General features: G+C 42.1%; 1 long non-coding RNA gene across 2 annotated transcripts; it reads left to right on the top strand.

The window, feature by feature from the left end:
* Positions 1-4,834: 4,834 nt before the first annotated feature.
* LOC117504092 lies at positions 4,835-7,601 on the top strand. 2 transcript variants are annotated; one of them, XR_004558721.1, is made up of 3 exons: positions 4,835-5,670; positions 6,042-6,153; positions 7,412-7,601. It is a non-coding gene; the product is annotated as an uncharacterized LOC117504092 (long non-coding RNA). The 2 variants fall into 2 exon arrangements; XR_004558720.1 differs by lacking the exon at positions 7,412-7,601 and having other exon boundaries at positions 6,042-6,974.
* The last annotated feature ends 1,004 nt before the right edge of the window (positions 7,602-8,605 follow it).

Raw genomic sequence — 8,605 nt, forward strand, 5'->3', positions numbered from 1 at the left:
GGTGTAAAAGAGTGTGTGGGAATAAATGAAAGGCCCTTGTTCAGTATGTGTAATTGTGTGGGAGTGGGTTTAAAATTCTTGCTCAAAACCAGCACATCACTATGGGGACATGGAAAATTCTCAGAGCCCCTCTCTCTGACATTCAGGGGCTTGGGAAATTTAACTCCTCGGCCCAATGGTTCAGAATCCGTTGTGCAGTGGCCGGGGACCAGTGTACAAAGTCATCTGTTGTGTGGAAGAGGTCATCATCAATGAGATGAATATAGGTGAGATTTTTAAATATGTATGTGTTCAGGTCAATCAAATTGTCTTGTTGTTCTTGGGAAAGTTCTGGTGAGTAGTTAATTAGAGGTACTGAAATTTCGGCGTATGGAAACTGTCTCTTTGTCTCTCTCACTGCGTGAAGGAGTTGTTTCACTGTTGTGGCCTTGGGGTCACAATGTCGTGACGTGATCCCAAAGGAAAGAACAATTTTTTGGACATCTATTTGTTTGTCCACTCTCTGCATCAGGTCACCTGCATTGCGAAACGTGGCACCCGGATAGGAGTCAATTTGCACACCAGGGTAGTCATGTGTGCCGATGCGGCTGAGGTTGGAATCACCAATAATTAAAATGGGTTCAGTCACTCTCAATTTCCAATCACGTTTTTTACGTGAGGTGCCTGTGTGTACATTCACTCTGAATCGACCTCGCACAGGTGCAGATTCAGGTGGTAGGTCATCCTCTGACACATCAGAGTCCTCATGGTCGGAGAAGGCCTCAGTGTAGTGGTCTATGAGAGCTCCACCCTCTGCAGCAGAACCATCTGAGCACTGGGACTCAGAAATAGGAGGTGAAGGGCGTGGGAAAACTTGGACCAATTCGGTCTCTGGGTTTTCCTTTCTGTCCACGGAGACTGCCGGGACCCTAAATTTCACCACTCGCTGTTCCAAAACAACCGGAGGAGGCAAAGCAGGGCCTAAACTCAGGTCAGGTGGATCAGGTGGCTTCTCAAAATTAGAAGTGTGTGCTGTGCTGCACACAGTTGACCGTGGAGGAGACAAGGCCTGAGAGTGAGAGACAGCAGGGACTTCATTATGCATGCGAGATGGCTGAGTGCATAATGGTGGTTTGTGTGCTTGTCCCTCAGAGGCAATGTATGACCCCCCAGGGCGGTAAAAAAATTCTCTGCAGGGAACAGTCAAATCTGTCCGTGGAGTGTGAACAGCAGTCTGGCGCGTGTGTGTGTTCTGTGCCACGCGTAACGCTGGAGTGTGAGAAGTGGACACAGTGGTGCGTGGAGGAGATGGTGGTGGGACAGGAGGCTGATGCACTACTGGAGGAACAGGTGTTTTTTCTGACCTCTCAGGTGGGTGTGTCTGTGTCAGTAGGCAGTCTGTAATAAATGTGCGGGCCCGATCCAGCGTGTAGTCTGTGAGCCGTGGGTAATTACGCAGTGCCCAGCGCTCTGCTACAGCTAAGGCCTCAGGCCAGTCTGCATAGAAAGTGCCTGTGAGTGTGTCCAGAAGTGTTTGTAGTGTGTCTGTATAGTGTTCCTCCAGTGATTGTTTAGCAAACTGACCCCATTGTTTAGCATTCCCCCAGAGAAGCATCAAAATGTTATCAGATGCCAGGGCTGGTCTGATACATTTGGACAGATCATCCACTTTTTTGTCCAGCATAATGTTTGCTGATCCATCACTCTCATCCAAAAGATTATTCAAATGATGCATGACTTTAATAGTCTTAAACATTATGCGAATTAATCTCGCGAGATCGCGGTCTGCAGGCCTCCGCATGGCGGTGGTGGTACCACGTGTGTTGGTACGGGAACGGGAACCCGAACCCGAACGGGACCGGGACCGTTCATAATAACGGCCACGGTGTCCGGAACCACGGACAACATCCGCGTAGGAACGCTGTACATGATTAGTGGAACGAGTATTCCTGAAACGAGGCGGCGCTGGCGGGTTAGCATTAAAGTTAGCGCTCCGTCCCCGACGTGGAAACGGAGGTGCACGGGCACTCCCTCGCTCAAAAAACCCCCCATGGTCGTAGTCCGTTTGCAGCCTGGGTCGGCGTCTGTTCCTAACTAATGTCCAGCCGGACATTTCAGTGTCGGCGTGTAGTGCCGTGTCGGAAGAGTTAGCAAGCTAGTTAGCGTGCTAAAAAAATTAATATCGCCAAAAATTGAAACAAGTGCTCCGTCGCGACGTTTCGACCGTTAGAGGTCTTCTTCAGGCGTTGGAGCACAGTGAAAAAGTCTTGAAAAAGACTGTTGGTTAAGTGTGAAAAGCAGCAAGTAGCAGTCTCCGTATAAACAGTTCGACGTACAATGTGGAAATGAACTGCGGAGGGCTGAGGGTCCTCTTATAGGGGGCGTGACGACAAGCTCAGCCTCTGCTTTGGAATAAGAAAAAGAAGCTATTTACAAAAAGAACTTCAGGTAAATAAAAAAATTGGAATGCAGCGTGGGTCAAAGGTCAATAATGACAAAAGGATGACCCGTCCATCAAAATAAAGGTAAGTATTTAGATAAAGAAGGTAAGTATTATTTTTTTAATTTTTTAATTAATTTATTTTTTTATTTTTATTTTTATGTGTATTTTTGGCAGTAAATATATAGAACATAAATTTAATGAACTGTTATTTATGTACATAATTGTATTAATTATTATCTATATATTTACACAGAACGGTCTTGAACTATAAACAAAAACAGGTAAGTATTAGGTATGTGTCCCAAAAAGAATATGGTTAAATGTGTATAAAATGTAGGGGTTAGGGTTGGGTGTGATGTCCTGTATGAGGTTGGTTGTTCAGGGTTAGATTATCTTTAAACGTGTAATTTAGTGTCCAATTTGGTTTAAAGGGGTTTAGGGTTGGGTTAAGATTAGGAATGGGGTTGGGAGTAAGGTTAAGGTTAGGGCCAGAGGTCATGGTAGGGGTTAGGATTAGGTTAAGATAAATTGGGTTGAGGTTAGGGTCAGGGCCAAGGGTTAAGGTTAGGGCCAGGGGTCAGGGTTAGGGTTAGGGTTAGGGTTAGGAATAGAATTAAGGTTCCGTCCCCAACAAAGGGAACGGAGGTGCACGGGCACTCCCTTGACCAGAAGACCCCCCAAAAATTGGTGTAAAGGAGCCAGAGTAACCTCTTCCTTGGTGCAACAAAAATTAGTTTGAAACATGCCCCGTCGCGACGTTTCGGTCAAATTGGACCTTCCTCAGGCGTAGGAGCATGCAGTAAAAATTCTGTAAAAAGCCATAAAAATTAACTTCCATGTCCAGGGTTGCCAAATTGCAGTCATCATCTGAACATGTCTGAACAGGCCTCAGCTTAATGTGAAAATGAGCAGGGGAGACAGAGGCTGCCTTTATAGGGTTAAGACTCCGCCCCTGCATGAAACAGCAATTTTGTTTTAAGAAAGAAAAAGAAAAGAAAAGAAAAACAAAAGAAAAGAAAACAATTTAGGTTGAAGTGGGGTTAAAGCAAAAGTGAATTTCAAACCAAATGCTGGATACCCCACCCACACAAAACATGAAAAAGCAATAATTTGTTTCATTTTCCTTGACCTTCACCCTTTTTAATTTTTGTTTTACTTAATTCCCACAGACTCCATAAGTTCAATGTGCTTTTAAGCATACTTTGGTTAAGTTTAGGGTCACTTGCCCTCCATAAACTGTGCGTGTACATAAGCAAACTGTGGTTAAGGTCAGGAGTAGGGTTGGATCATGGCACAGACTTGTATTACCACCAACAAGTTACAAAATTGCTTTATCATGCTAGTGTAAGTAAGCCACCTCCAAAAAAATTTTTTTAGTTATGAATTTGTTTTACATATGTTCCACTGATTGCCCCCCATAGCTTCAAATGTGCGTATACACAAGCCAATTGTGGTTAGGGTTAGAAATAAGATTCAGGCATGTTCGGATAGCGTTTTTTTTGCAGAATAAGCATTGACAATGTGCTAAAGTGTGGCTTTCAAATGGGTACTTCTGAATCAAGGCGGCGCTGGCTGGTTAGAAATAGAATTAAGGGTCCGTCCCCAAAAGGGAACGGAGGTGCACGGGCACTCCCTTGACCAAAAGACCCCCCAAAAATTGGTGTAATAGAAGCCTAGGCAACCTCTTGTTGCAACAAAATTAGTGTGAGGGTTAGGGTTAGGGTTAGTGTTAGGGGTTAGGGTTAGGGTTAGGATTGAAGTTAGCGCTCCGTCCCCGACGTGGAAACGGAGGTGCACGGGCACTCCCTCGCTCAAAAAACCCCCCCTGGTCGTAGTCCGTTTGCAGCCTGGGTCGGCGTCTGCTCCTAACTAATGTCCAGCCGGACATTCCGGTGTCGGCGTGTAATGCCGTGTCGAAAGTGTTAGCAAGCTAGTTAGCTTGCTAAAAAAATTAATGTGGCCAAAAAATTAAACAAATGCTCCGTCGCGACGTTTCGACCGTTAAAGGTCTTCCTCAGGCGTTGGAGCACGGTGAAAAAGTCTTTAAAAAGACTGTTTGGTTCAGTATAAAAAAAAAAAAAAAAAAAAAAAAAAAAAAAAAAAAAAAAAAAAAGCAGCAAGTAGCAGTCTCTATCTAAACAAATCGACGTTCAATGTGGAAATGAGCTGCGGAGGGCTGAGGGTCCTCTTATAGGGGGCGTGACGACAAACTCAGCCTCTGATTTGGAAAAAGAAAAAGAAACTCTTAAAAAGAACTTCAGGTGAAAAAAAGAAAAAATTAAACTTGAAATGGAACGTTGGTCAAAGGGCAATTACAACAACAGGATGACCGGTCCGTCAAAATAAAGGTAAGTATTTACATGAAGAAGGTAAGTATTATTTTTTATATTTTTTATTTATTTAATTTTTTTTATTTTTATTTATATTTTTGCTAATTAATATATTGAACTTAAAATTTGTGAACTGTTATTTATGTACATAAATTGTATTAATTATTATCTGTATGTTTAACCAGAAGGTCTTGAACTACTAACAAAAAAAGTGAGTATTGGGTATTTGTGTGTATATATGTGTCCCAAAAGGACTAAGGTTAAGTATGTATATATACACAGTGTAGGGGTTATATTTAGGTGTGAGGTCCTGTGTGAGGTTAGTTGTCCAGAGTTAGGTTATCTTTAGACATGTAATTTTTAATGTCCAGTTTGGTTTAGATGGGCCTAGGGTCGGGTTAAGATTAGGAATAGGGTTAAGGTTAAGAGTGAGGTTAGGGTTAGGGCCAGGGCTTGGGAATAGGGTTAAGGTTAGGAGTGAGGTTAGGGTTAGGGCCAGGGCTTAGGAGTAGGGTTAAGGTTAGAAGTGAGGTTAGGGTTAGGGCCAGGGCTTAGGAGTAGGGTTAAGGTTAGGAGTGAGGTTAGGGTTAGGGCCAGGGCTAAGGAGTAGGGTTAAGGTTAGGAGTGAGGTTAGGGTTAGGGCCAGGACTTAGGGATGGAGTGAGGTTAAGGCTAAGGGTTTGGGTTAGGATTAGGTTAGATAAGGTTAGGATTAGGGATATAGGTATGGGTTATGGTTAGGGTTAGGTTAAGACCCCTATGTTCCCATTTAATCCATGTGGAAATTTGGTTGAGAGCTGTCTGATCCATTTGTTTTCCGCTCTAATCCTCTCACTTTTGTTCCAGGTGGTGACTGACTCCAGGCCGGCCAGGCGGATGGAATCAGTGCCATGGGCCAAAAAATGACGGACAACTGGGGTATGTATCTCTTTTTTGTGTTTCAAATTATACCTGTGTTGTGTGAATCTGATTAAAAGTGTGTTTTGTGTTTGTCCAATATACTGTTTCCCACAAGCTGTACAAAAAATTATATAAACCAAATTAGAGGAAGCCGGAGAAAAGGACTGAAAAATGGGATAAATGGTGCCAGTATGATTACTTTTTACTAATTTCAAGGGCAGGAAAAAATCATCTATTGACGTGGGCTTTTTTAGAATAGGAGTAGGGGATGGCACAGAGGCCCTAACTAAAATATCCTTCAAATTTTTGTGTTTTCTGTAGGCAGAGATCACAGAGTGTGTCGGAATTAATCCACTTTCGGTTATGTAATGTGTAAAATTTTGTTTTAGGAGGCGATTAAATCTAAGTGTGGAGGAGGAGAACTTTGTGATGAGAGGGATGAGCTGCTCCTTTCGCTCGGCTCCTGGCTGTAGAAAAGAGCGGAGACAGGCCCTCAGCTTGGTACGCGAGTATCCTCTACGCCTCAAGGTCCTAAACAACACTCTAGTAGCTTCGTAGAAGTCACAGGGTCTAGTGCAGATCCTGTGAAATCTAAGAAGCTGAGACTTGACAATGCCTGCAAAAGTGAAGCGGGGATGAAAGCTACTCCTGTGTAAAAGTGCATGTGTGTCTGTGGGTTTGAAAAATACTTTTACATCCACCTTATGGGACTGTACAAAAGATGGGCCTTTAAAGACTGTAGTGTCCAGGAAATCTACTGAGTGATAACTGTGGGTGTGTTTAATTTTGATAGATGGATCAAATGTATTCAATGTGTTTAAAAAGTCTTGAAATTCCGATTCAGAATCCACCCATATGCCAAATATATCATCCAAATATCGTAAATAATGTAACGGTTTTTTGGGGCATGTGGCCAAAACTTCAGATTCCCATTTTGCCATAAAAATGTTTGCATAAGCAGGGGCAAAGCGTTTGCCCATTGCTGTGCCTTTAATCTGTAAATAATATTTTCCATCAAACATAAAATCATTCCTGGTCAAATTTATCCGTAACAACTGTAATAACTCATCATCTGGTCTGGATTCATCTGGGAATTTCAAGAAAATTTCTTTGACTGCTTGAATACCTGCTTCAATTTGAATATTGGTATATAATGCATCAATATCAATAGTAAAAAACAAAGCATGTGCAGGCACAGCCAATTCCCTGACCGCTTGGATAAAATGGGTGGTGTCTCTGACATATGATGGGTGTTTAATTGATAATGGTGTGAGATAAAAATCAATGTATTCTGCTGTGGCATATGTCTCACTACCACAATCCGAAACTATGGGTCTGCCTGGAGGGATTTCATTAGGTACAGTCCATTTATCTTTTTCTTTGTGTATTTTAGGTAGGATGTAAAAGCGTCTTTCTCTGGGATCCGGTCTTCCTTTCAAATAACTTTTTGCTGTGCTGTAATGTATTTATTTTTGTGTAATGTATCCAATATGTTGTGTACCATAGGAATAGTGTCTTGAAAAATTGGACTTTGGAGTGGAGTGTAATAAACACTGTCTGAAAGCTGCCTATGTACCTCATATTTATATTGATCTAAATCCATGATGACAACCATATTACTTTTGTCTGCAGGTTTGATCACTATATTTTTATTACCTTTTAAACTATTTAGTTCCAATAATTCCTCAGGTGTTAAATTGTGTTTCCCTTTTATTCTAATAAAATCATGTTTCAGGATCCTTTTATCATGTTTGTGTAGATAAGCAGCTTCCAGAGGCAGTTCAGTGAGGGGAGGGCGCCATCCAGTGGGCAGATGGAAACGCCCAGCCAGAGAATTCTGCTCCTCCACTGTGGGTTTTTTCTTTTTCTCTTTAAAATATAAAGCTAAATCCACCTTCCTATGGTAGCACTGTAAATCAAATTCAAGTTGCAGTTTGTCAGCTTGTGTGAAAGAATGTGTGGTTAGGGTTAGGGTTAGGGTTAGGGTTAGGGGTTAGGAATAGAATTAGGGTTCCGTCCCCAAAAGGGAACGGAAGTGCACGGGCACTCCCTTGACCAGAAGACCCCCCAAAAATTAGTGTAATCAGGAGCCAGAGTAACATCTTCCTTGGTACAACAAAAATTTGTTTGAAACATGCCCCGTCGCGACGTTTCGGTCAAATTGGACCTTCCTCAGGCGTAGGAGCATGCAAAAAATTCTACAAATAGCCATAAAAATTAATATTCATGTCCAGGTTGCCTAATTGCACTCATCCTCTGAACATGTCTGAACAGGCCTCAGGTTGGTGTGAAAATGAGCAGGAGAGACAGAGGCTGCCTTTATAGGGGTAAGACTCCGCCCCTGCATGAAACAGCAAATTTGTTTTAAGAAAAGAAAAAAGAAAGAAAAGAAAAGAAAACAATTTAGGTTGAAGTGGGGTTAAAGCAAAAGTGAATTTCCAAATAAAAACTGGATGCCCCACTCACACAAAACATAAAAAAGCAATAATTTGTTTTATTTTCCTTGACCTTCCACTTTTTTTTACATATTTGTTTCACTTAATTCCCACAGACTTCATAAGTTCAATGTGCTTATAAGCATTCCTTGGTTAGAATATGGGTCACTTGCCCTCCATAAACTGTGCGTGTACATAAGCAACCGTGGTTAAGGTCAGGATTAGGGTTGGATTATGGCACATACTTGTGTTAACACCAACAAGTTACAAAATTGCTTTGTCATGTTCTGTGTAATAAGCCACATCCAAAGGAAACATTGTCCATTATCAATTTATACTACCAAATTCACCTATTGCCCTCCACAGCTCCAAATGTGTGTATGCACAAAAGCCAATTGTGGTTAGGGTTAGGGCCCAGGAATTAGGGTTAGGGTCAGGTAGCATTATAAAATTATAGAATAACAGAAAATAACAACAAGTGGGCTAATTCGTGGCTTCCAAATGGGTACTTCTGAATC

This window comes from Thalassophryne amazonica, chromosome 22, assembly GCF_902500255.1.
Source record: "Thalassophryne amazonica chromosome 22, fThaAma1.1, whole genome shotgun sequence".
In the NCBI taxonomy this organism is placed as follows: Eukaryota; Metazoa; Chordata; class Actinopteri; order Batrachoidiformes; family Batrachoididae; genus Thalassophryne; species Thalassophryne amazonica.